The sequence below is a fragment of the Callospermophilus lateralis genome, chromosome 18 (genome assembly GCF_048772815.1).
Source record: "Callospermophilus lateralis isolate mCalLat2 chromosome 18, mCalLat2.hap1, whole genome shotgun sequence".
Taxonomy (NCBI): Eukaryota; Metazoa; Chordata; class Mammalia; order Rodentia; family Sciuridae; genus Callospermophilus; species Callospermophilus lateralis.
Window position 1 is genome coordinate 63,393,123 of NC_135322.1, and position 24,483 is coordinate 63,417,605.

The 24,483-nt window shown below is 66.7% G+C and overlaps 1 protein-coding gene across 1 annotated transcript in view; it reads left to right on the forward strand.

The window, feature by feature from the left end:
- Positions 1-2,777: 2,777 nt before the first annotated feature.
- Positions 2,778-24,483, forward strand: part of Gse1 (Gse1 coiled-coil protein) — a 204,452-nt gene continuing 182,746 nt past the window's right edge. The window contains exon 1 of the mRNA XM_076839249.2: positions 2,778-2,946. The gene's annotated coding sequence lies outside the window, so the exon portion shown is untranslated. The remainder of the gene's footprint in view (positions 2,947-24,483) is intronic.

Sequence of the window (24,483 nt, forward strand, 5' to 3'; positions counted from 1 at the left end):
CTGCACTGGCCACGGCTCGCCCTGCTGCCTCCGGGGTGGTCAGGCCTCAAACTGGTCTGTGGGCCCCTGGGGAGGGCCCGCCTGCCCACCTGGGCAGCACCAACGGGACTCCGTGGCACGCTGGGCTCCTTGTCTGTGGGACGACGGCCCGTGGCCTCCTGAGTCGGCCTGTCCCCCTCCTGGCCCTCCTCTCTTCCAAGCCCGACCTCCCTTGAAGACCTTGTTGATCCGCTGCTGGGGAAGCCCGCCGGCCTCCTGCTCCCGGGGGTCTCGCACCCCGGGCTCTCCCCTGCTGCCCTCTGCCCACAGCCACGCCCCTCCTCTGCCTCACTGTTGAGGCCCCGGACAGCTGAGCCAGGTGCCGGTCACTCTGCACCCTCGTGGCTAGGGAGCCTCGGAGGGTGGACTGTGGGTCTCAGGGACTCTTGCTCCCATTGGCTGCTGGGCCTAGAGCTGACCTGGGCGCCGGGCAGCTCCTGACCACACCATGCTGGCCGATTCCCACCAGGGCTCCTCCAGGGGACATTGCCACCCCACAAGGTCCCACCGCTGCCCACTCCCAGCAGGACCTGGCCCCTCGGCTCAGGAGGGAAGCAGGACAGGCAGGGTCCGGACCACCCAGGGGCTTGCATGAGCGCCTGACTGACCTCCAACGCTCCCGCTGGCCGGTCCAGCCGTCCTGGGACGCATCAGGATGCGGCAGCCTGTGCCTGGTTTCCTTTAGCGCCCCCCTGGAAGGAGTCCCCAAGATGACCCAGGGCCAGGCGGGAAGCAGCCAGGTCTCTGCGGGGGGACGTGGGGGGCATGTCTGCAGGGGCTCAGGCCCCGCCACCCTGCGGCCCACCCTGACCCGAGCACGGGGTGCCCCGCCCGGGCCGCCGGCCCCCGCCGCGGGATTTGCAGGGCTGTGGTCTGGGCAGTCACCATATGGATCCCATAAATCAAAGCTTCCAGGAAACAAACGGTAAATTTATAGTCTCGCGCCGTGGGGCCCGTGGGGCCTCTGGCCGAGGAGTCCTGACCGGCGGCCGCTCAGGCGCTTGGGTTTTATGGCACTAATCCCTGAAAAAACATGGGATCAGCATCAAGCTGCTTCCCGCAGCCAAGCTGTCTCTGCAGCTCGTCACCAGGAGGAGGGTCACCACCCCGCAGCTCAGTGGCCCCAGCCCCACCTGGCAGCGCTCAGCTGGCCCCGCGCCCGGCAGGAGCCGGCCACCACCCAGCTCTGAAGCTCCCTGCCCCCCTGCCCTGATGGGGTCTGGCCTCCGACTGCTGCCCCCAGCCTCGGTTTCCCCCACCCGAGAAGGGGACAGACGGGGCTGTGACCGTGGGAGGGTGATAACAGGGACAGACGGGCTGTGACCGTGGGAGGGCGATAACAGGTGTGGGGAGGAGTAGGGTCCTTTAATGGGGAGAGATTCCTTCTGGGGTCAGGAGAAGGTTCTGGAGATGGACGGGGGATAGTACAACACTGAAAATAAGCAAATGAACCGGGCACTTGAAGATGGTCTGCCTGGCTGGGCACAGTGGCCACACCTGTGATCCCAGTGACTGGGGAGGCTGAGGCAGGAGGATCACAAGTTTGAGGCCAGCCTCAGCAACTTAGCAGAACCTTGTCTCAAAATAAGAGGGGCTGGGTTGTGGCTCAGTGGAGGAGCACTGGCCCGGCGCTGGCCCAGCGCACTGGCCCCGGGTTCAATCCCCAGAACGGCAAAAACGAGGTCAAGCTGGTGAACGTGGTGCGGGTGTGTGACCACGATTTTTAACAGCATCCAACGGGTGGGGGCTGGGGAGACAGGCGGCCTCTGTGGGTGTCGGTGAGGACGGGGTGTCCTCACAGCTGGACGCACTAGTGGGCAGTCATTGCTGAGGTCCACACACAGCCGTGGGCAGGGACCCCTGGCAGTCTTGGGCACCACGTCTCTCTCCTCAAGGACACGGATCCCAGGGCCCAGCTCTTCTGGGTGCATCGAGGTGGACTGGGTGTCCCCGAGGTGGACTGGGTGCCCCGAGGTGGACTGGGTATCCCCGAGGTGGACTGGGTCCCCGTGGGCCACACGTGGCACAGTGCGGGGCTGATCTTTGCAGTCCCACAGAAGTGCCGAGGTGCAGGCTGCCTGGTCCCCCGGGCACCCCCATGCCCTGTGTCCCCTGTCCCTTGACACAGGGACCTAGGAACACCTAGCGCCTCTGATAGAGGTGAGGTGAGCTCTGGCCTGAAGCAGGTGGTCAGGCCTCAAACTGACCACCAGGAAGTGGAACAGCCGGGTGCTACCCTCTCCATTCTCCTGGAAGGTTCAGTGTCCCTCCTGTCCCCCCTGACCAGAGTCTCCATGTGCTTGGTGAGAGGGGGACACACCCAGCTGAGCCCTGGGCGTCCGAGAAGGGACATCCCCAGATGCTCAGGGTGCAGCTGAGGTGGCACTGGGGCTGTCAGCCAGGCCCTGACCACTCCCTGGCAAGGCACGCGACGTGCCCGTCCCTGTCACCCAGGGGACGGGCTGCGTGAGGTCGCCCACAGGCTCCCTCCAAGCGCTCTCCAGTATGGCTGCCACTGCCCGCTGGGGGTGACGTTTCCCGTGGGTGGCCTAGTGTCCAGCCTGGGGTCCCGGGCTGGCAGATGCTCACTCTAGGTTTCTGAGCCGCCAAGCCCCCTGACCACGAAGGCCCGGCCACGGGGAGGGTGCCACAGCCGGGCCCTTCCCTCCGTACCTCCAGGTGGACTGGCCGGCGGGCGCTCACCCTGTCCTCTCCTTTCCTCACAGGTCACCTCTGCGTCTCTGGAGGCATCCGCAGCTGTCCGCCCTCCTGCCCGCGAGCCGGAGCCGCGGCCGGGCCCCCCCGAGGAGAGCCTGCCCAGAGGCCCCAGGCCCACCCAGGAGCTGAGGCCAGCACAGGGGCCACCGAGTGGCCGGGACGGGGACAGACCAGACCTCACTGGCACAGGTAGGCGCCGGCTCGTCTCATTTCTCTGGGTTCTGGACAGCTGTCCTGCAGGCTGGGGGCCAGAGGCCACTAGCCCGGCTGCACTAGCGTCCTCTGTGTCCCTGGACACGGCCTCCCTACGTGGCCTGCTCCTGTCTTCGTGTCTTTGGTGTTTAGTCAAAAGCCCTGGTCCTGGGCTTCGTGTCCAGGTGGTGCCCGGCCTCGGTCTGCGGCCGCTGCTGCCCTGTACCTGGTGCCGTCCGCTTTTGTGAGTGTCCTCTCGACCTCCCTGAGCCGTGGGCTCCCTTCTGAGTTGGCTGTGAACGAGCTCGTGCCCTGGGGCCCGGGGTCCAGGGGCAGCTGCCTCCCCCTGGAGCCTGCAGGAGGTGTCCAGGGAGTCTGGGGCGCTGGGGGGGTGCAGAGGCTGTGGGGTCGGGCTTGCGCGTCCCTTCCGGGGCCCCCGGGAGGCCGGGCCAGCAGGGGAACAGCTGGCCAGGAGCCCCCTGCCCTGTGGCGTGTGGGGGCCAGCGGGGTGGGCCAGGGGCACTTGCCCCGTCTGCCAGCTGCTCCTCATCAGCCTGCGCCCAGCCTGGGGGCAGCTTCCCAGCCGAGAGCCGCCAAGAATGTCCCCCAGCCAGGCCCTGCCAGGGGCGGCCGCGGCTGCTGGGAAACGTGACAGTGACTAATGGCTTATCACACACCTGCCACCTCGCCTCCGGGGGCAGCAGACACAGCCCCAGGGCCAGCTGTGCACAGCCAGCTGGGAGGGGGCGGCGCGGGGACAAGCAGGTCCAGACACGGGGAGGGGACACTGGCACAGGTGCACACCCGGGGCACGCACACACACGCACACGCACCAGCACACAGACGAGCACACGGGAATACACAGAGACGACACGCCACAACCCGCACACCCCCACACGCATGCACGGGCACGTGCCCAGAAGTCAGGCACACGTGCAGACTCGCACCCCACCCAGGCACACGGGGCAGACGTGACACACACACTCAGGCACATAGGACAGGAGCAGGTCTCCAACACGGCAGGCACAGGGACATGCACACAGAGTCCCTCATGTCGCACGGGGACACGTGGGTGTGGAGGCAGCCACAGACCCCTACACACACACACAGACACACACACACACACGCGTGGGCACCAGGACTCCAGGTGCACACACCCGCAGGTGGGACGGCCGCACACGGTGGGCGCGTCCCTGTCTCTCCCCTGCTCAGGGCCAGGGCCAGGGACACTGATTCTGTCGCTGGCCCTGGCAACGGTGGTCCCGCCAGCTACTGGCCTGCAGGGCCCTCTTGGACGGCGGCCATCAGGTCAGGGTACGCCCACCACGTGCTGTGCGTCTGACCCAGGCTCCCCGCAGACGTCCTGTACGTGGGGACAGCTGCTCACCAGGGGAGCAAGGACAGGCATCCTGGGAGCCCTGTGCCAGGCCATGGCTAGGGCCATGGCCCAGGGACACGCCTGGCCAGCGGCACCTCATGTCCCCAGAGGCACCTCGTGTCCCCAGAGGCAGCTGCCCCGGGGAGATGGCAGCAGCGAGTCTGTGGACGGCTGGATTCTGCCCACTGAGATCCCCCGGGCCCCAGGGCTCATCAGACTTGGACACGGTGGTCAAAGGGGTTGTCCCTGTGTCCAGGGTGGGGCCGGCCCTCCCTGCCTGGGGCCTGCATTTGGGAGGCCTCTGCTGTCCTGTGGAGGTCCCGGGGACCCCAGGAGCACGGTCCCCGTGACGGGTGCAGCCTGAAACCTGGCTGATCTGATGTTCCCCGGGTGGAGGGTGCTAGAGGCCTCCCGGCTGCAGCTCTCAGGTCAGCTCTTCCTGACCGCTAGCCTCGGTGGAGTAAAGTCCTGTCCCACGCTCAGGCTCGGGCTCAGGCTCAGGCTCAGGCTCAGGCTCAGGGTGCTCCTGATCTGCCACCCGGTGCTGGCGCAGGCTGCACAGTCCCCAGCCTTCTGGGGGGAGGAGCACGTTGCTGGGTGATGGAGGGGTGGCTCGGGGTCTGAGACCCGGGTCCAAGCTCCTAGTCATGGAGCCTTCGCGAGCTACAGGGCTCCCCAGGGCTCAGCTGCTCGACTTAGAAGAGGCGCACTGAGCATAAGGTCCTCGTCCTCCCGTGGGTTGGTGACAAGGGGTGAGCACTATGCTGGATCATCAGCTGCCACTCGAGGTTGTACAGGCCGTGCACTGCTCAACCCCAGTGTGCACCATCCTTCCAGCAGATGTGCCTCTCGTATGCCCATGGGGTGGCCTTGTTGCTCCAGAGTGGTGGCCCTGGGATTGTGCCACACAAGCCCTTGATGTCCTGCTGGAGCTGTGCCCAGCATCTGGAGTGGTCAGTTGGAGGTTAGAGCTTGGAGAGGGGCAGACGGCCGGGCGGCTTGGGGCATGTCTGTCACAGCCCTGTGACCCCGGGCTCCTCCCTTCCCCTGGGCCAGGCCTGGGGTCAGGTGGCAGTGCCAGCCAAACGGAACTGGGCTCTGTGCTGCGTGCCGGCTGCCAGGCCTGGCCTCTACCCTGCTGGCTCTGCGGAGGGTGGGGGCTCTTCTCCGCGTCCCCAGGGCAGCTGTGGCCGGCGTGTGCTCCCGGAGGGGACTCAGCAGAGCCGGGAGGGGGTTGGCGGCCAGAGGAGAGACGTCCGAATGTGTCCTGCCAGCTGGGCGGCTTCGCAGGCCGGGCCTTGGCCCTCCCACGGGTCCTGGCTGCCAGCAGCCCTCGGCCGGCCACCCGGGGAGGGCTGCCCCTGGCTGGGCGGAGGTGGGCAGGGGAGGCCCTGCACCCTCCTTCCGCCGCTGGGCAGCCTGATGACCCTCCCGGGTCCTGGCTCTTCACCCCGCGGGGCTGCTCAGGAGAGGGCCTGCCCCGTCCTGTGGCTGTGGGGACCGAGCGCCACGAGCTGTTGGTGCCACAGGACACGCACCGGTTCTCTGGGGGCTCTGGGGTCAGAGGCCGACCCGCTGTCCCCAGGCACCGTCGAGTCAGGCTGCCGTCTGTCTGTTGGGCAGACGGGCTCCTGCCAGAGGTGGAGCCCCCATCGCCAGGAAGGCAGGACGCGCCCAGGAGCTTGGCTGGGCCTCGAGGAGTCCTGCAGGCCGCAGCTGGACACCAGGCACCCGGGAGCCTCTGCCCAGTGCCCAGCGGAGCTGCCCCAACCCCTCGAGCTGCGTGACCGCCTTGGCTCCAGGCAGTCTCCATCCCTCCCTGGAGCCTGCCTGGTCCTCCTGGGACCGCCTCGTAGCCCTGGGAGCGCGGCTCGCACGCCAGGGCAGGAGCAGTTGTGGTGTGCACCAGGGACCCAGGAGGGGCAGAGACCCTCCCGCGCGGTTGCTCCTGCCCCTCCAGGGTCACCCTCCTGGTCAGCTCTGCGGCCACGGCTGTCTGCCTGCCACTGGGGTCCACTTTCATGAAACGAGCACTGCATTTGGGCAGTGGGGAGAACAAGGCAGCGTCACCCCAGAGGTCTGGTCACCGGGACCTGCCTCTCCTTCCACCTAAGCTGGTGACCAAGGTTTGGGTGGAAAAGTTAGGATTGGCAGAACCACAGAAGTGACCATTCTGGGGCATCCTGCGGGCCCAGGACACCCTGGCTGTGGCCTCTACCACCCACGCCCTGCACGCCCTGACCCAGCTGAGCAGTACGCGCCAGGTGACCGGGGTCATCAGGTTGGCCTCATGGCGGTGTGAGTGCGGAGGAGCATGACTGTGACCTGCTGTGGCCACACCAGCTCTCACTCGCGGCCACCAGCTTGGAGCAGGCCCCGTCTGAAAACCGTCTGCATGCGTCCCCCACCAGGGTGTAGTGGCCCGTCCGCTCGTCCATCTGGCCTCCACGCTGCGTCTCGTGTGCACTGTTCACAGTGTACATTGAGCATCTACTGTGGCCCGGGGCGTGGCACAGGAGCAGGGAAATGGGCCACAGAGAAGGGCCAGCAGGGCAGGAGGGGGAGGCGAGGGCGTGGCTCTGAGGGCTGCCATGGGGCTTTGCTGGAGGGGCACCGGGAGGCAGGAGCAAGTGCCAAGGCCCTGGGGCAGCTGCGCCCACTCACCACCCCTCCTCGGCTCAGGCTGTGCTCACCGTGCCCTTTATCCCTTAGTGCCTGGCACCGTGCACATAGTAGGCACTCAGCAAACTTCTGTTGAGTGAATACAAGCTTTGAAGTCCTCTGGGGCTGGGACCTGGCCCAGGGAGGGGAGACGGAGGACTGAGGCCTGGGTGTGTCTTCTCGTGTTTCCCTGCTGAGGACTGATGTCCAGGTGGGTCCTTCCTGCATTCCAGAACATTCCTCCCCTCCAGGCCTGAGCCGGTCAGCGTCCAGCAGGTCTGGGTAGAGCTTTTGGTGCTGGGAGAGTTCTGAGACCCGGGGGGGGGGTGGGGGGGGGGTGGGCAGGGCAGGGGCACCTCCGCCTGTTGGACAGGAGACCCCGGGATGCCTGCGCACAGCCGCGGCCCAGCAGCTCCTGCCTCCTGGGGGTTTGTGGACACTCCAAGGTCACCTTGAGAGCTGCTCCTGTCTTCCCTGGGACAAGGACTCTGAGGAGAGGCTGTGAGATCCCTGAATACAGCTCCAGAGAGGCCGTCCTCGGGCGGCTCTGTGTGCGAGCCTGGGAGTCGTGCCCACCCCCCCCCCCCGCGGTCCTGCCGCTATCCGTCCCTGACCTTAGTGGCCCCAAACAGAAGCCCCAACCCCCCTTCTCTCTCTCTCTCTCTGGCACCGAGGATCGAACCCAGGGCACCCGCCCACTGAGCCCCACCCCAGCCCTATCTTGTAGATTATTTAGAGACCGGGACTCGCCGTCGCTGAGGCTGGCTTTGAGCCTGCTCCTCCTGCCTCAGCCTCCGAGCTGGATTACACGCATGCGCCCCCACACCCGGCCAAACGCCTCTTGTGGCTGTGCAGGTTGAGACCTGGGGTGGCCTGCCTGGACCGGGGTGTCCCGGGCAGCTCCTCCTGGGGCTCAGGGTGGGGTCTGCTTCCCGAGGCTGTCATGGTCCCTGGCTGGTGGCCCTGTCTGATGGCTGCACCTTCTGGCTCTGCCCTCCCTGTCGTTGGTGCCCGTGGCTCCAGGGGACCCCAGGGGCTCATGCAGGATGCTGTCCCTAGTTCAGGGCCTGAGCCGATCACGCCTGCAGAGCTTCTGTGCCATCAGGTGACATGTCCCTGGGCTCGGGGACTAGTCCGTTCATTGAGCTGAGCGCTAATGGCCCCCGCTGGGCTCTGCAGGCTGCGTCACTGGCCCGTGGGTGTGGGGTCCCTGCCCGTGGCTAAAGAGCCGGCAGCCTGGTGACCAGTGGGACGGTCATTCACTGAGCCCCGGCTCTCCTGCCCAGTTGCAGCCTCTTCTCAGGGCCTTTGGCCCTGCCCCTGGGAGGTGGCCAAGCTGGCCATCCAGTGTCCACCCGGGCAGGGACCTTGGTCCCAGTGCTGACCCCAGGAGGCTCAGGGTGCAGTCTGGCCTTTGCCCAGCAGGCGGCAGGATGGGACACCCATGGCCTTGGCCACCATCCTGGTCACAGGGCCGGGTCCACCCACCTCAGGTCCAGACGGGGACCCGCCCCTCCCCCAGCCTCTCAACCGCGTGTCCCAGGAAACAGCCACGGGCACCCTTGGTGCAGGGGGTCCTCTGCCCACCAAGTCCAGCCCAGGCTGCGCGGCCCAGCCGTCTCCCGATTGGCTGAGATGGACAAGGGCAGAGCAGCAGGAAGGAGGTGGCGTCTGACTGGGCGTCTGGACCCTGCAGGGCAGCGGGGAGGCTCCTGGGGGAGACCCCAAGGTCGGGGAACTGGTGGTGATGACAGTGGTGCCTCCTGTCACTCTGCCCTGGCCGCGTCCCTCCTCCCCCGGAGCCCAGGCCCCCCGGACCCCATCTCCCTGTGTCCTTGGGAGCATCTCCGGGGCCCCCGAGCAGCCCAGGGCCACCCCTCAGCCCCTGGACCTGCTGGGCAGGGCCTCTCCCCAGGGTCTGGACGTGCTGTGATCTGGGCCGCTGGGCCGACCCGGGCCGTCCAGCAGTGTGTGGCCTGTCTTCCAGGAGCCTGTGGCCCTGGGGTGTCCCTTCCCGTCAGACAGAACAGAGGCCAGGGATGGGTGGGAGAGTAGCCTCTGGCACCTCCCGTCCCCATCTGTGAAGTGGGCTCTGGGAGGGCGAGGTGAGTGCTGGTGCCCCTGCAGCCGTGGGCTGACCCGCCTGCTCCATCCTGGTGTCACCCTGCGACCTTCCAGAGTGAAGGGGGTGGTGGGTGGACAGAGAGAGGGGTGCGCCCCCCGCTCTCCTCCAGGCAGCCTGGGGACCCCCGCCCTGCGGGGCGGTTCCAGATCAGGGCTCGCCCGTCCCTGGGGCTGTGTGCCTGTGTCCCCGCGTCTTCACACCTGTGCGGGTCCCTGGGTGAGAAGTGCGTGCAGCTGAGGTGTGCGTCCGTCTACGGCTGGGAGCGTCCGTGTCCCGTGCTGTGCCTGGGTGTGGTTCTGGTGTCAGCAACTGTTCACGTGAGTGTGCGCCTTGGTGTGTCCGTGTGTGTGTTTGTCCGTGTGTCCGTGCGTGTGCTGGTGCGTCTAATGCGTTGCCCCAGAGGCCTGTCTGCTCTGTGGCCGCCCTGGCTCGGCGCGAGGGGATCAGCTGGAGACAGTGGCCTTGGCGGCTGGCCCTCTGCCCGCCCCTGGCCTCCCAGGTCCACGCCAGGCTGCCTCACGCAGAGGCTGGCAGAGGCTCCAGGGGTGCGGTGCTGGGGGTGTCGTGGCCACAGGCTTGTTTTCCAAGTCCAGGTCACCAGGTGCCCGGCCCCCGAACGGGAAGCACTGCCCTTTCCAGGGGACGGGTCGTCATGAGGTCAAGGCTGGCCAGGAAATCCCAATATGGACAGTCCCGTCCCCATGGCCCCGAGCGGCAGTGGCGTCAGGGGTGGGGGTCCTCAGTGACCATCTCTCCAGCTGCCCTCGCAGCGCCGACACAGCCCAGGAGGCTGCCGGGAGGAGGTGGCACATCGCTGTGACTTGGAGTCCAAGCCGTGAAGGAGAGTGGCCAAGGTCTCCTTGGGAAAGAGGGGATGAGGGGGCTCTAGGCCCCATCTGCAGGGACACGGCTGTCCTCCGAGCTCCTAGACCACCCGCCATCTGGGGGTGAGGAGCAGCAGCCGCAGGGTCGAGGTCTGGGGGGGGGGCAAGGTGAGGCAGCAGGACGCCCGGGCCACTGCTCTCTGGGGGCCACTGCTCTCTGGGGGCCTCTGCTCTCTGGGGGCCACTGCTCTCTGGGGGCCTCTGCTCTCTGGGGGCCTCTGCTCTCTGGGGGCCACCCCCTCCGTGGCCAGCTGTGGTCCAGGCTGGTGTCCTGACTCGGGCGTCTGCTCTGCACCAGGTGGCAGCCATCTGCAGTCTGACCGACACGAGGTCAGCAGGTTGGCTTCGTGTGTGGTGGCCCTGGACTAATTAGGTCCAGTTAATGGTCACCGGGGGTGGCGCCAGCCCTGATCATCACCCGCCACACAGCCAGCCCTCCTGGGGTGAGGGGGACGGTCTTCTCCCTGTCCCTGTGTCACGGGACCGTGGGTTTCCGGGGGGGGGGGGTGCGCGGCTGTGGGAGTCCGTGGGGCGAGGTCCCCTGGTGTCTTGACATCGAGGCGCAGTTTGCAGGAGGCCGTGAGGCCCGCAGCGCGTCAGGCCCTCCCTGGGCTGGGCGGCCCCCTTCAGGTCAAAGAGCCTGCCCAGAACTGTCACTGCCCCTCCCCAGGCCCTGGCAGCCGCTGTCCTGCTCGCAGGCTGGGGACACGCTGCTCTGGACATTGCCACTGTGGAATCGTGTGACATGCTCGGGGTCCACGGGGCTGCTGGGGTGGACACCATGCTCCCCCGGGCTGGCTGGGGCTCACTGTGGCCGAGCCGCGTCTTGCCCAGCGGCTGGAGGTGGTCACACGCCACCTTTGACCCTCAAGGATGGTGCCTCCTAAGAGGCAGGAGCAGTGTGACCTGGACACCTGTTCCCAGGCCTCTTGGCACACACCTGCCGGGGAATCTGGTCACACTGTGCACTTAATAACCAAGGTGTAGCCCTCCCAAGTGCCACTTAAACAGGACACAGCCCAAGGACAGGGCACTGTCACCCCCTCGCGGACAGGGAGCCCGAGCCCAGCAGGGTTCCAGCCAGACACACTGGCCGCAGGGTCGGTCTAACAACGTGCACCAGGAGGGCAGCTGCGCTCCCCTGGGGACGTGGCCGCTTCTCAGGGTCAGGGCCAGGATGTCGGCCCGGCGGGAGGCTGCCCAGGAGAGGCGGTCGGGGCAGTGGGCGGGCTCTCGGGTCTCCTGCGGGTCTGCACAGCTGGCTGCCTGTCGTGGCTGGCGCTGCTCTCTGCGTCCATCCTGAGGTCCTGGGCCCCCGCCGGGCACCTCCCAGCAAGCCGCTTAGCTCCTGGCCCACGGCGCAGGGCCTGGCTGGGCACCGGTGGCCTCCAGCAGCTGGGCTTCCTGCCCGGTGTCCCTCCCTGTCCCTCTCCACACCAGCCTTATCGGATGACCTAGTCCTTCAGCCCTGACCCTGACCGTGGTGGGGGCGGGGACAGCTCTGCAGTCACCAGGCCCTTGGGGACAAGATCTGCTATCTCTCCTCAGACCTGAGGCTCTGGTCACAAGTTCTCCAGAGACAGGCAGGGACCCCCTGCAGGGCTCAGAATTGTGCCCTGGGGTCGCTGCAGCCACCGGGAGGGACCCAGGGAAAACAGCTGGCCCTGGCCTCCCCAGAAGGCAGAGGCCTGGAGAGCAGGGGCACCTGCCTGGGACTGCGGATGGGGGGTGGCCAGGCCAGGCCCCACAGCACGGGGCCGGGCGAGGCGGACACTCGGAGCCGACGGACGAGAGCCCCGGCTCTCCTCACCTGCGACCTCGCGGGGCGTCTGGAGCCCTGGACACAGCACCTCACGCTCCTCGGCCTGCACAGGCCCCCAGCTCCCAGCACCCCGACAGGCAAGAGAGCCCTGCATACGGAGGGTCCCCAGCCCCCACAGCCCCCTGCACAGACACACAGTGTCACCTGCACACTCTCTGTTACACTCGAGCAGGACTCAGGCATAGTCCCTGTGCACATGCGCACACTACCACCCCATCACACAGTACGCATGGTACTACCACATGCACATAGTCCTGCGCACAGTACTACCTGCACAGTACTCACACACAGTACTCACACACAGTACTCACACACAGTTCTCTCTCTCTCTCTCACACACGCGCACACACACACGGCTCTGTCTCTGACACTCCTGCTCCCCAGGCTCGCTGGCCAACCTCAGGTTTCCTCAGCAGGCAGCCACAACGGACACTTCCTGTTTCCTCTAATTGCAGAGGAGCAGAGCCAAGAGGGCCTCAGGGTGACTGGCCCCGGCTGGGTACCAGGAGTCAGGAACCTAGGGACCCACACACCTCTCCCTGGTGGGGCGGGGGCCAGAGTGGACCACTGGTCTCTGGGATAGTCACATGGGGTCCACGGGGTTGCGTCCTTGGCCCAGAAGCCGCTGTCACTGATCCTGGGCTGTCCCCTGTGGGCTCGCACCTGCCCCAGCTTTGACTCAGATCCAGGCCGCGTGGCAGCCCTTCTGCCTCAGCACGGCTGTCCTGGTGGCGACGGCCTCGGGAGCGTCCTCCCCTGGCCCTCAGGTTGAGGGGCCCAGCAGCCCCCACCCCCACAGCTGGGACACACTGGGTGGGGGTCGTGCCACCCTGGACACAAGGCAGCCAGGCTCCCAACTTGGGGCTCAGGGACCCCCTCTGGGCCTCTGCTGCTGAGCCTGGGCTTCGTGGTGGCGAGGGTGGTGAGGGTGGCGAGGATGGCGAGGGTGGCGGGAGCCGTGTCCTGCACACACAGGGGCAGTGCTTGGCTTCCTCCCGACTCCACTGCTGACTTGCTGTGTGACCTCAAGCCGCCTCTCAACCTCTCTGAGCTCTCGTTTCCACACCTATAAGACGGTGCCGATAGCACCAACCCCAAGCCCCCAGGCAGCTCAGGGGCCCTGACCGCTGCCCGGCACCAGGCCACGTGGGTGGCCTGCTAGCACCGTGCCTCCTCCTCTGCCTGCTGGCTCCTTGTCCTTCTTGACAAGCCTGGACCTGCACAGGACGTCGGCCCACAGGGGCTGTGGCTGGGCGCCCTGGGTGCCGGACGCCTCCCCTGCAGGACGTGGGTGAGCTCCGCAGGCCATCAGCCAGGCCTGCGGGGTCAGTCGGGGGAGCAGAGGGACGGGGGCCGGTCCCACGGTGCCCCAGGCAAGCCTGCGCCCTGCTGTTCCCTGGGGGCTCTCTGGCAAGGGGAGGTGGGGGGCTTGGAACGGCGTCCCGTCATGAAAGTCCTGCCGCCCCGTCACGCGCCCTGCGCCCTGTGCTGCCCCTCCTGTGGGACACGGGGCCCTCTGTGCCACCCCGGCCCAGACATAGGCCTGGGCAGGGGCTCCAGGGCGACCTGCTGCCTCAGTGGCTCGGCTGGGGCAGGAGGCTGGGGCAGGAGGCTGGGCAGGAGGCTGGGGCAGGAGGCTGGGGCAGGAGGCTGGGGCAGGGAGGGAGGCACACATGCGGGCAGGGCCCCCTCTGGGCCACGGTGCCCCCCACACCCTCAGCGCTGAGCACATGACCCCACCGCCAGAGTCACCATTCACAGGGGACAGTTGTCCAGAGGGGGACCCCGTCAGGGCCACCACCCCTGGCAGATGGCTGCTTCTGGGCCCTGGGCGAGGCCAGAGGTCTCACTGGAGCCGGGCTGAGCTGGAGGCCGAGGTGTCCGCCCCCAGGTGCTACTCAGCCAGGCCTGCGGCTGACGGATGGCCGTGGCCCCGCGAGGCTGATGGCCCATTTTTCACCCGCAGGCTCTGCCTCTTGCGTCCGCGGAGCCTGCGATCCATCCTGCCGCCTCCCGAGGCCCCGCGGTAATGGGGTCGTAGATCACTCCTTGCGGACAGCGGGGCCAGGCGCGGGCCACTGGAAACGGGCGGGGACTCTGGGCAGGAGGCTGCAGCCACAGACGGGCAGCCCTGGACCTGGTGAGGGACCTTTAGGGCCCAGCTCGGGGAGGGCACCCACAGCAGGCGCCACCCTGCGTGCCTGCCTGGTTCCCGAGGCCAGTGACAGTGGCCCTTTGGTCAGGGTTGAGGGACGCCCCTCAGAGACCTGCTCCCCGTGTGGGTGACACAGATGGCCCCCATGCCCTGGCCAGGCCGGGCTCAGGGGAGTGGCCCAGCAGGGCTGACAGAGGCCTGGCCTTGCACCTCTGCCCCGGGCCCCCATGCAGCGGAACAGGGTCCCACCGCCAGGTCCACCCCCTCCTGTCAGCTCCCGCATGGGTGGCCCTGCACCCCCTCTGGCCGGCTTCCCCAGGCACTGCACGAGGGGAAGGCTGCTCTAGGACCCAGCGCCAGCCCAGGGCAGCATCGGGTGCCATCTGTCCTCAGTGCCGTCCTCGACCCTGGTTTTCTGGGTGGCTCCCAGGGGTTGGCTGGGTGACATTGGGGGGTGCTTCCCCTCTGGGCCTCAGTGTATCCGTCTGTACAATGGTGACGTGGGGCTGAGTGCTCACAAGCTCGCGTCCTGCAGGCGGGCGGTGGGCGGTGGGCACTGGCCTGCAGAGGGCAGGAGCTCCCCAGCTCCCTCCTGGGGCTCGGCCTCCAGGCCCACGGGGTCCCAGAGTCCTGGTTCCCCCCAGACCCGCCCCTCTGTCACGGTGCCGGGCCTCCCTCCTTCACCGGCCTCCCTCGCTGGCTGAGGCCCTGCCCTGGGGCCTTGGCACCTGTCGCCCTCCCCCATGGAGCCCCTCCCACTGAGTGGCCCTGATTTGTTTTCTTCCTGGACTGGACGTTGCCTGCCCCAAACCATCTTGTTGGTTGAGTTTCTTCTACTCTTTTCTAATCTCTCTCCCTGAGCCAGGGCCACGGCCCGGGGAGGCCGCACCCCACTGTCCTGTTCATGTGTGTCCTCAGAGTGAGGGAGGGGCCTGGCTGGCGGCAGTTGCTCAGTAACCGAGGCTGGAAGGGGTGAGGGGAGGGAGGGCGGTGGACGTCCAGATGTGGGCAGGCGGGGGGAGGGGAGGAGACGGGTTTGGATGGGCTGCGGCCTGGGGACGGCCCGGTTCTGACCACTGGTGCAGGGAGAGTAGAAGGGGGTGGCCCTGGGTCAGGGTGGGTTAAAGGGCACCGGTATCTCAACTCAAGCAAGTAGAGATTTGTCCCCAGACAGCTGTCCCTAGATAACCCGAGCCATGAGTGACCCTTGCTGACCAAAACGGCCCTCCAGGCCCTGAGGCTCCAGCTGGGTGCTGGGAGAGGACCGAGACAGCCTGGGGGCACCGGCCACCCTTGGGAGCTCCCTGGATGAGCGGGTCCCCAGGCTGGGGAGACGCCGTGGTCCCCGCGTCCAGGGGGCCAGCGGGCTGCAGACCTGGCCGTTCGGGGCTCTGCTTCCCTTCTACCCTCACACCCTTGCTGTCCCGGCCACCCCCACACAGGAGGGTCTCACGCTCTCCCAGCTGAGCCGCGGCGGGAGGCCGGCCTCGCCCTCGTGGACGGCGCTCTCATCAGCCCTGGGAGCCGGCTCTCTGCTGCTTCCCCGGGGGACGCCGAGGCCTGCAGCAGCCGGGGGGCACCCGCCGAGCCCCCGCAGCCGAGCTCGGGCCCCGCGAGACCACCTCAGACGGGCCGGGAGGTGCCCCTTCCCACGCTTACCTCTGTGTCCCCAGAACCTGGGGCGGTGGCTGGCATACAGTAGGTGCTCAGTAAATACATGCTGCCTGCAGCTCGTGAGGCCACAGTCAGGGCTCCACTGTCACAGGCAGGTGACACCATTCCCGGGACCAGCAAGAGGTGGCCTGGTCCTGTGCTTCCTGATGCAGGTCAGGTGCAGCTTCCCTCCTGGGGCGGGGGCACCCCACCTGGGTGGGCCGGCAAGTCCACCTCCGCATCCCGCCATGGACAGGGTGACAGGTTGGGGTCAGCTGTGGCCCGTGACCGGGAGGGAACTTGGGAACAAGGGAGATCTCGGCTCCACTTTCACCCTCGCCTTTGGTTTACTGCTCGGGCTTCTTCAGTGGGGTGAGGTCCAAGGCCAGCACCCCCACCTGGCCTGTGCCCTCCCGCCACCTGGGCAGCCACCTGGGGAGCTGAGACAGCTGCCTGGCGGTCCTGACGGCCAGTGCCCGGCAGCAGAGGTTGCTGTGTTAGGACATCACGTCCTGTGTCTGCACTTTGGAGATGTGGACCTGGCAGAATGACAGGCCTGGCCGGGCTGGGCAGAGGGGACGGGCCCTCCGGGAGTCCATAGCAGCCACTTTATTACAGGGCCTCCTCGGCCGCCGGCGCCCGGGGTTGACAGGACGAGGCGCCAGCCTCCCTGGCGGGGCCGGGTGGACGTTGACGCTGTCAGCTGGGCCCCACGCCTGCCGCTGTGTGGCCGTCCCGGGTCCCTCCCGGCTTTAGCACCGCCTCCTGTGGAGAGGGCCTCCAGGAAGCCCAGGCTCAGGGGCAGTCCCTGTGGTGACCAAGTGAGCAGAGGGGACAGAAACACGTCTCCTGGGAGCCACCTGCAGGCCCAGAGGAGGCCGCCTGGGCTCCGCGGCTCAGGTCCTGCCTCCGTCTGCTGTGGCCTCCCCCGTGTCCGCCCAGACCCTCGTGCGAGGACACTCTGGCTCCAGCCCTGACCTGATGACATCTGCAAAGGCCTGTGTCCAACAAGCCCCACCCTGGGCTGCGGGTGGCGGAGAGGGGACGCGTCCAGCCTGCTGCCCCTGCCCCCGGGCGGCGGCAGAGCTGGGCCCTGCCAGCCTCTCCCCTGCCGGGCTCTGAGTCCTTCTGCTGATAGTGTCCGGAACCCCGCGGCCCCAGGAACCCCAGGTGCGAGCTGGCCGCCTGCTGTGCCCCACTCTGGCTGAGGGACACCTGCGCAGCTGTGGCCTGAGGAACGGTGTCAGCAGAGGCACAGCCTGTCCTCCTGTCCGCGGGGCCCCTGCCCCTGGGGTCCTGTGGACCACCCTCCCTTCCCAGGGTCACTCCCCGACCCCCTCACAGCCCAGGAGCCCCTCCCTGGAAATAGACTTGCACTTGACCCTTGAACCCCAGGGAAGACAGCAGAAATAATAAGAGCAGCGGGCAGGCGGACGGGCGGGTGGGCGGGCTGGCTCCTGGGGTGCCTGCGAGTGCCACCCCGAGAGAAGCCACAGCAGGACACCCGGCTAACGTCAGCTTCAGAGGGCAACAGGTCCTTCGCTCACGTGAGGGACTCAGACTGCCATGGGCTGTGCCCAGCTCTGGCCGAGCCGGTCCTACCGGTGTGACCTGTGTCTTCAGAAGGCTGCGCTGCCCGGCACTTGGCTCTGCAGGCCAGGCCTGAGGCCGGAGGCCGTGGACGCCGAGGACAGCCCCCACCCAGGCAGAGTGCAGGGTGTCCGAGGCAGTGCGTCCTGGTGAGGCTGGGCTGCGGTCCCCTCCCCTCCCTGCCACCTTGGGCTCTGATGAGGCTGGTCGGGGGCAGCTCAGAGGGGGGCCTGTGAGGCTGCCGCTGCAGGCAGCTGACTCAGGGTGGCTCCCGCTGGCCTGGAGGAGCCTGGTGGCCCGTGTAGCTGCCGTCAGTGCTGCTCCAACTAGTACGGCTCCTGCCATACAGCAGGTGCCTAACTAATGCCTCACTCTGACTCCACCTCAGGTGGAAGCCCGGCCAGCGCAGTGGGAGGGTGTCCGTTAACCTAGTTTTGTGAAGAGCTGCCCGTTCTGACCTGGGACAGTCTGGAACCTTCTAGAGCACTGATCCCCCAGGCCACCGAGTGGCTCACAGTCCACAAACACGTTCAGGGACAGCAGCCAGGTCCAGGCTCTGGTCCTTTCAGGTTCTGGTGTGGAATCTGCCGTCTCTGTACCGAGACGCCACCCCTGCACCCCCAGCCTGGGCTCCCTCCACCCCCTCAAGCAGGCAGGTGGCCTTCTGCCGCCAGGGGGCAGCAGGGGCTTGGCCACCATCTGGTCTTGCGGGCCAAGCAGGGGCAGGAGCAGGGCGTGGGGGCCTAGAGTGGTGGGACCTCACCTGGCCCCCCAGTGCCCACACGACCCTCGGGTCCACCTGGGAGCCAGGGTCACTGTGGACAGGAACTGATGAGAGGCCACCTTTTGCGTCGGGGGACCCTCTGTTGCTGCTGGCCACTGGCCTTGGGGCTGTGTGTCCCCCAGAACGCTCTGCAGGCTGCCAGGTGGTTAGGCACCCACCTGCGGGGGCCGGGGCTGGGCTGGGTGGAGGAGGGAGGTCGAGGCCTAAGAAATTAAATGTTCGTAAACGGGGCCTGGCGCTCGCAAAAGCAGGCCAAAGCCATTAGCGCTCATTAAACTTTAATACCTGTCGGGGCCGCCGTGGACGCTGCCCTCACTCACCGGGAGGAGGCTGGGGCCTGCTGCAACGTGCGCCAGACCCGGGCTGTGGGCAGCACCTCAGCGCCCCTGCTCCGGTGGCCCCCGGGGGGCAGGTTTGGGGGCTGACCTCTGGCCCTCTCCCTTTGCCCATCTGCAGGGTCACTGGACGGATATCAGCCTTCCTCCCTCCCACCACATGCATGGTCACCTCCAGGCCCTGCTGGGAGCCACACACGGTCTTGCCCAGTGATGGCCCTGGGCTCAGCAGGAGCACCGACTCCTCGTCTCCTTTACTGCAGCAGAACCAAGGGCCCCTCTTGCTCTTGCTGCCCCCAGGACGCTGACTTCCTGGGCACTGAGGACTCCTCTGTGCCAGCCTCTGGGTCCCGCTGACGGGGATGGGTAGCCCGGGAAGAGCTCTTGCAGCTCAGGGCAGACTGAGGGCTCCCTGGAGGAGGTGGCCCTTGGGTGAGTGAGGCCCCCAGAGGGGGGTGTCTGGTCCCCTGGTTCTCAGTGGGGCAGGAGCAGGTAGCGGGCAGGGGCTTGGGACCTTGGAAGAGGGAGGTGGGGCTGGCCAGGAAGGAGGGTCTGGGCAGGTTGGGGTCAAGGGTCTCACCCTGCCGAACCCCTGGTCTGCGGTTGGAGTGGAGGGTTGGAGTCCAGACCACGTCCAGGGAACCCTGCGCCCAGAAAACGCTGCCAGGGTTTCAGGGCAATGGACGGCAGAAGGAGCCGCAGGAGAAGAGAAAGCTCAGCTGCTGCCTGCCCCTGTGGCCAGCCTCCGTGCCGGCTTTGTCCATGCGGAAAGGACCTAAGTTGCCCATTGTACAGGTGGGAAGCTGGGGTCAGAGTGGCCCCAGGCTGCCCACGGGTACAGCAAGAAGGCAAGGGGGCTTTGGAGACTGTGGCCTGGCTGGGCTGGGCCCAGGCTGCCGTGGGCACCAGGCGGAGACACCACCCAGTGGCCGGTGCTCACTCTGCACTCTGTCTCAGCCGGGCACTGTGCCCAGCACACCACTGCGGCTCTGGCCTCGGGCCGCCTTCTGACTGGGGCCTCTGAGAAAACCCTCTGTACCTTTGACTCACCCTTAATACATGTTCTCCATCTGTCACCTCCACTGTGCCTGCCCATGCTCCCCAGGGGCCTGCCCAGAACAGCTCCCAAGTCATCCACCGCCCACTGCCACCCGCTTCCTCCCAGCCGGCCTGGAGCAGAGCCAGCCCAGAACAGATCAGGGGAGGGGACAGCAGCAGGACTCCCGGGACCTGGCCACTGGGCTGACCCAGAAGAGACCTCCAAGACCCCAGGCCTGGCGGACAGCAGCCCTGTCCCCTGGCTCGTGTGTCCTCTGTGCCCTGGACCTCCTGCCCTGGAACGTTCTCAGGTGTCAGCAGGCTGTCCAGCGTCCTGAGCCCAGGCAGCACTCCCAGCCCGCCCCTGCTCATTCACAGGTTGCAGTCCGAGTTGGAAAACCGGCACGGCCCCGTGGGCATGGACAGAAAGGCCACAGGGCGTCCAGCATGGCCTCCTGGGCTGGCCTGCACAGGTGGGGGGCCTCTTAGGAGACAGGACGTGCGGGGACACAGGCACAGCCCCTGCACCGCGGCTGGGATGGCCAGCCCCAGGTCCCTCTGCACTGCCTGCAGCCGGGGAGCCTCCTGCCATGCTGGATGGTGAGCTGGGCACGTGGCTCTCTGCAGCCTGCACCTGGTGCCTGCCCATGCCCAGAGCAGGCTGCCCACGGCCAGACTCCTGGCAGCTCCCTCCTCCCTCTGGTCTGGGACATCCAGATGGTTCCCAAGTCCTCTGGATGGGTCAGGACAAGCGTCTGCCCCAATGGAACGGCCCCAGCAGGGACTTGAATCAGGGGCGGGTGACCAGTGCAGCCGGGAGGCCATATCTGAGTCCCGCGGGCTGCTGGGAAGTTTCTGGCCTGTGCTGGGGGGTGAAGTGTGTGACCCCGCAGGGTCGGGAGGGTCAGAGGGAGACAGGGACAGGAACGGGCCTGGGGGATGGAGAGATGTGGGGGCGACAGGCAGAGGCAGGTTAGGGGCCAGGAGCCAGCCGGGGAGCAAGGCCCTGTGGGCAGAGGAGGAGGAAGGAGGCCCCACCACTCCCGTGTCGGCCCTGTGACCAAGCAGGCCTTCCTCCCCTCCTCGCTCAGGGAAGTGAATAGCCGCTCAGAGAGGTAGGCACAGGCCCCAGAGCCACACAGCAGGACTCAGGGATCCTGGACAAATAAGCTGAGGCTGCTCCCACAGCATGTACCCACTGTCCCCTCCCCAGATGACGTGCCAGGCACGGTGCACACACTGCTCCCTCTCTGCAGTGTCCCTGCTCTGAACAGGTGGCCTCCTGGGGCACAGCTTGTCAAGAACTCTCATTCTAGACAGGTCCCTCTTTCTGGCTTCTAGTGCTGTCATGTCAAGTGACCAGGTGACTCCAAAGTCACCTTCCAGGCAGGGAGCCCTCGGTCCTGACTCAGCCCCAGGCCGCCCCCGAGCGTCTGGCAGCACAGGAGGCGCCACCTGGCAGCCATCTGGCCCCTCTCAAGGACATTGTCAGCTCACACCTGGACCATGCGCTTCTCTGGGGACCTGGTGGCCTTGGGCTCCAGAACTGAGTGACAGGGAGGGGCCCCCACCCTCCCAAAAGTCTGATTTTAATTCAGGCTTTTCCCCTGGGCCCTCTCACACCCTTGCCGGTGTGGGGGGGGCCAGACCCAAGGCCACCCTAGAACCTCCCAGGACCCCCCTAGGACCACCCTAGGACCCCCCAGGACCACCCTAGGACCACCCAGGACCACTCTAGGATCACCCAGGACCACCCTAGGACTACCCAGGACTACCCTAGGACCTCCCAGGACCTCCCAGGACCACCCTAGGACTCCCCAAGACCCCCTAGGACCCCCCAGGACCACCCTAGGACCCCCCAGGACCACCCTAGGACCACTCAGGACCACCCTAGGACCACTCAGGACCATCCTAGGACCCCCCAGGACCACTCTAGGATCACCCAGGACCACCCTAGGACCCCCCAAGACCCCCCTAGGACCCCCCTAGGACCCCCAGGACCCTCTGGACCCCCTAGGACCCCCCAGGACCCCCTAGGACCACTCAGGACCACCCTAGGACCCCCTAGGACCACCCACGACCACCCTAGGACCCCCCAGGACCATCCTAGGACCACCCACAACCAACCTAGGACCACCCAGGACCACCCTAGGATCACCCATGACCACCCTAGGACCTCCCAGGACCCCCTAGGACCACTCAGGACCACCCTAGGACCCCCCAGGACCACCCTAGGACCTCCCAGGACCACCCTAGAACCCCCCAGGACCCCCTAGGACCCCCCCAGGACCACCCTAGGACCCCCCAGGACTACCCTAGGACCCCCCAGGACCACCCTAGGACCCCCCAGGACCACCCTAGGACCTCCCAGGACCACCCTAGGACCCCCCAGGACCACCCTAGGACCCCCCAGGACCACCCTAGGACCTCCCAGGACCACCCTAGAACCCCCCAGGACCCCCTAGGACCCCCCCAGGACCACCCTAGGACCCCCCAGGTCCACCCTAGGACCACTCAGGACCCCCCCAGGACCCCCTAGGACCCCCCAGGACCACCCTAGGACCACCCAGGGCCTAGAAGCACCCAGGACCATCCCCAGGGCCACCTGTGGACAAGCCCCAGGCCGAGCTCCCCCACAGGCCAGTTAATCTCTGGTCTCGGGGGTGCCCAGTACTGGGCGCAGCTCAGAGCTTCCTAGGCACTGCCCAGGCCGACGTGGCCTGGCCGGAGTCCTCAGTTTCCCCAACTGTAAAACGGGTGCCGCTGGTTGGATATGGCGCCAGGTCCTGGGGCCTCCTGGGCTGGGCTTTAACCCCACGGGGAGGGACTAAGCTGGACTCGATCCAGCTGTGGTGTTCAGAGTGGCCTTTGGGAGGGTCGGGGCCACTCAGGCCAGCAGGGTGAGGCCCCTGAATTCTGGTGGATTCATGAAAAGAGACCTGTCCTCCCCTGTGGTGCCCTGTGCCACCCTGGGACTCTGCCAGCAAAAGGCCACCTCCAAGCCAGGCACAGTGGCCACCTGTATCCCAGTGGCCCAGGAGGCTGATGCAGGAGGACCACAAGTCCAAGGCCAGCCTGGGCAACTTGGTGAGGCCTGTCTCAAGATAAAGAGTAAAAGGCTGGGTGTGGCGCAGTGGCAGAGCCCCGAGTTCACCCCCACAGCAAAGAGAAAAGGCTGTCACCAGACGTGGCCTCAGCCTCCAGCGTGAGCCCTGGCCTCCCTTCTTGGCAGAGTGCCCGGCTTTGGCTAGTTCATTACGCTAACGAGTGAGGCGCAGGTGAGAGCCGGGCAGGCCCGAGGCCCCAGGGGCAGTCTGCGAGCCCAAGTCCACGCTGGCGGGCTGGGAGGAAATGTCCCTGTCACCGGCTCTGCTGGGAGGCCGTGCGCGCGTCTCGGGCGTGGGTGAGGTCTGTGGGGGTGTTGTGTGTGGAGGGCGCACACCATGTTGGTGGTGTGGCTGTGGGGCCTGCGGTGTGTGCTGTGCACACGTGTGTCCAGGTGTGGGAAGTGTGGGCTGCGCCGTGTGATGGTGCGTGTGTCCGCGCGTGCCTGCGGGTTGTAGATTGCATGTGTGTGTGCTTGCACATGTGTGTGTGGTCGTGTGTGTACACGTGTGATATTGTGATGTCCATGTTAAGTGCACGTGTGTGCCTGTGTGTGCCTGAGCGTGAGGAGGTGCCCGTGTGACCTGAGGTGCCACCAGGAGTGCCAGGGTTTCAGTACCATCCCTCCTGCCCCCCAGGGAGACGGCCGCCTGCAGCCCTGTGGGCCCCGGCACCAAGCCCCGCACTGAGCCCCGATCCTCTGATGCCCGTGGAAAGTGGTCTTCCGGGGGTTCGGCCCATAGGGCTGTGGCCTTGGGGCGTCTTACTGAGAGGCGCAGATTCCAGGAGGTCTGGAGCAGCACCGCTGGCCGCCCCCACCCTGTGCAGGGCCAGAGGGAGCTCTGCTGATGGGGGTGGCCCGGCCTCCTCCCATCCTGTGGGCTTCTCGGAGTCCCCTGGCCCCGGATGACCAGGCGGTTTCCCGCGCGCCTGCCTCAGCCTCCCTCCTCATGAAGGGCGCGCGTGCAGTCCCCTGGCTCTCCACCGCGCACCTGTGACAGGCCCTGCCCCGGGCACGGGCACACGGCCAGCATGGGGGACAGACGCACCACCATCCTGATTCTGCGGAGGCCTCCTGCAGGGGCTGCTGTGGCTCGGCCACCCTCAGGGCCAAGCCTGCCCGCAGGCCTTCCCGTGCCAGGAGGGGCGAAGCCACCTGCAGCCATAGCCTGCTGCCCAGGCGGAGGCCATCAGAGGGCAGGCAGGGCCCTTCACGGTGCTGGTGTGTGTCTGCCTGCGTGCGCGGTGGCAGGGTCTATGTGTGCGTGGTTGTGTGTGTGTCTGTGGGTGGTTGTGCATCTGTAGGTGTGTCTGTGCTTGTGTCTCTGGGTCTACGTATTTCTCTGTGATTGTGTGTCTGTGCTTCCATTCTGATTGTGCCTGTGTGGCTGTGTAGTGGCTGTGTGCCTGTGTGGCTATGTAGTGCCTGTGTGGCTGTGTGCCTGTGTGTCTGTGTGTGGCTGGGAGTGCCTGTGTTGTTGTGTGCCTGTGTGTGGTTGTGTGCCTGTGTGGCTGTGTGACTGTGTGGTTATGTGTCTGTGTAGCTGTGTGCCTGTGTGCCTGTGTGGTTCTGTGCCTGTGTGGCTGTGTAGTGGCTGTGTGCCTGTGTGTGGTTGTGTGCCTGTGTAGTGGCTGTGTGCCTGTGTGCCTGTGTGTGGTTGTGTGCCTGTGTGGTTGTATGCTTGTGTGGCTGTGTGACTGTGTGGTTATGTGTCTGTGTAGTTGTGTGCCTGTGTAGCTGTGTGCCTGTGTGGCTGTGTGCCTGTGTGGTTCTGTGCCTGTGTGGCTGTGTAGTGGCTGTGTGCCTGTGTGGCTGTGTGCCTGTGTGTGGTTGTGTGCCTGTGTGGCTGTGTGGTTGTGTGTCTGGGTGGTTGTGTGGTTGTGTGGTTGTGTGCCTGTGTGGCTGTGTGGTTATGTGTCTGGGTGGTTGTGTGGTTGTGTGTCTGTGTGGCTGTGTAGTGGCTGTGTGCCTGTGTGTGGTTGTGTGCCTGTGTGGCTGTGTGG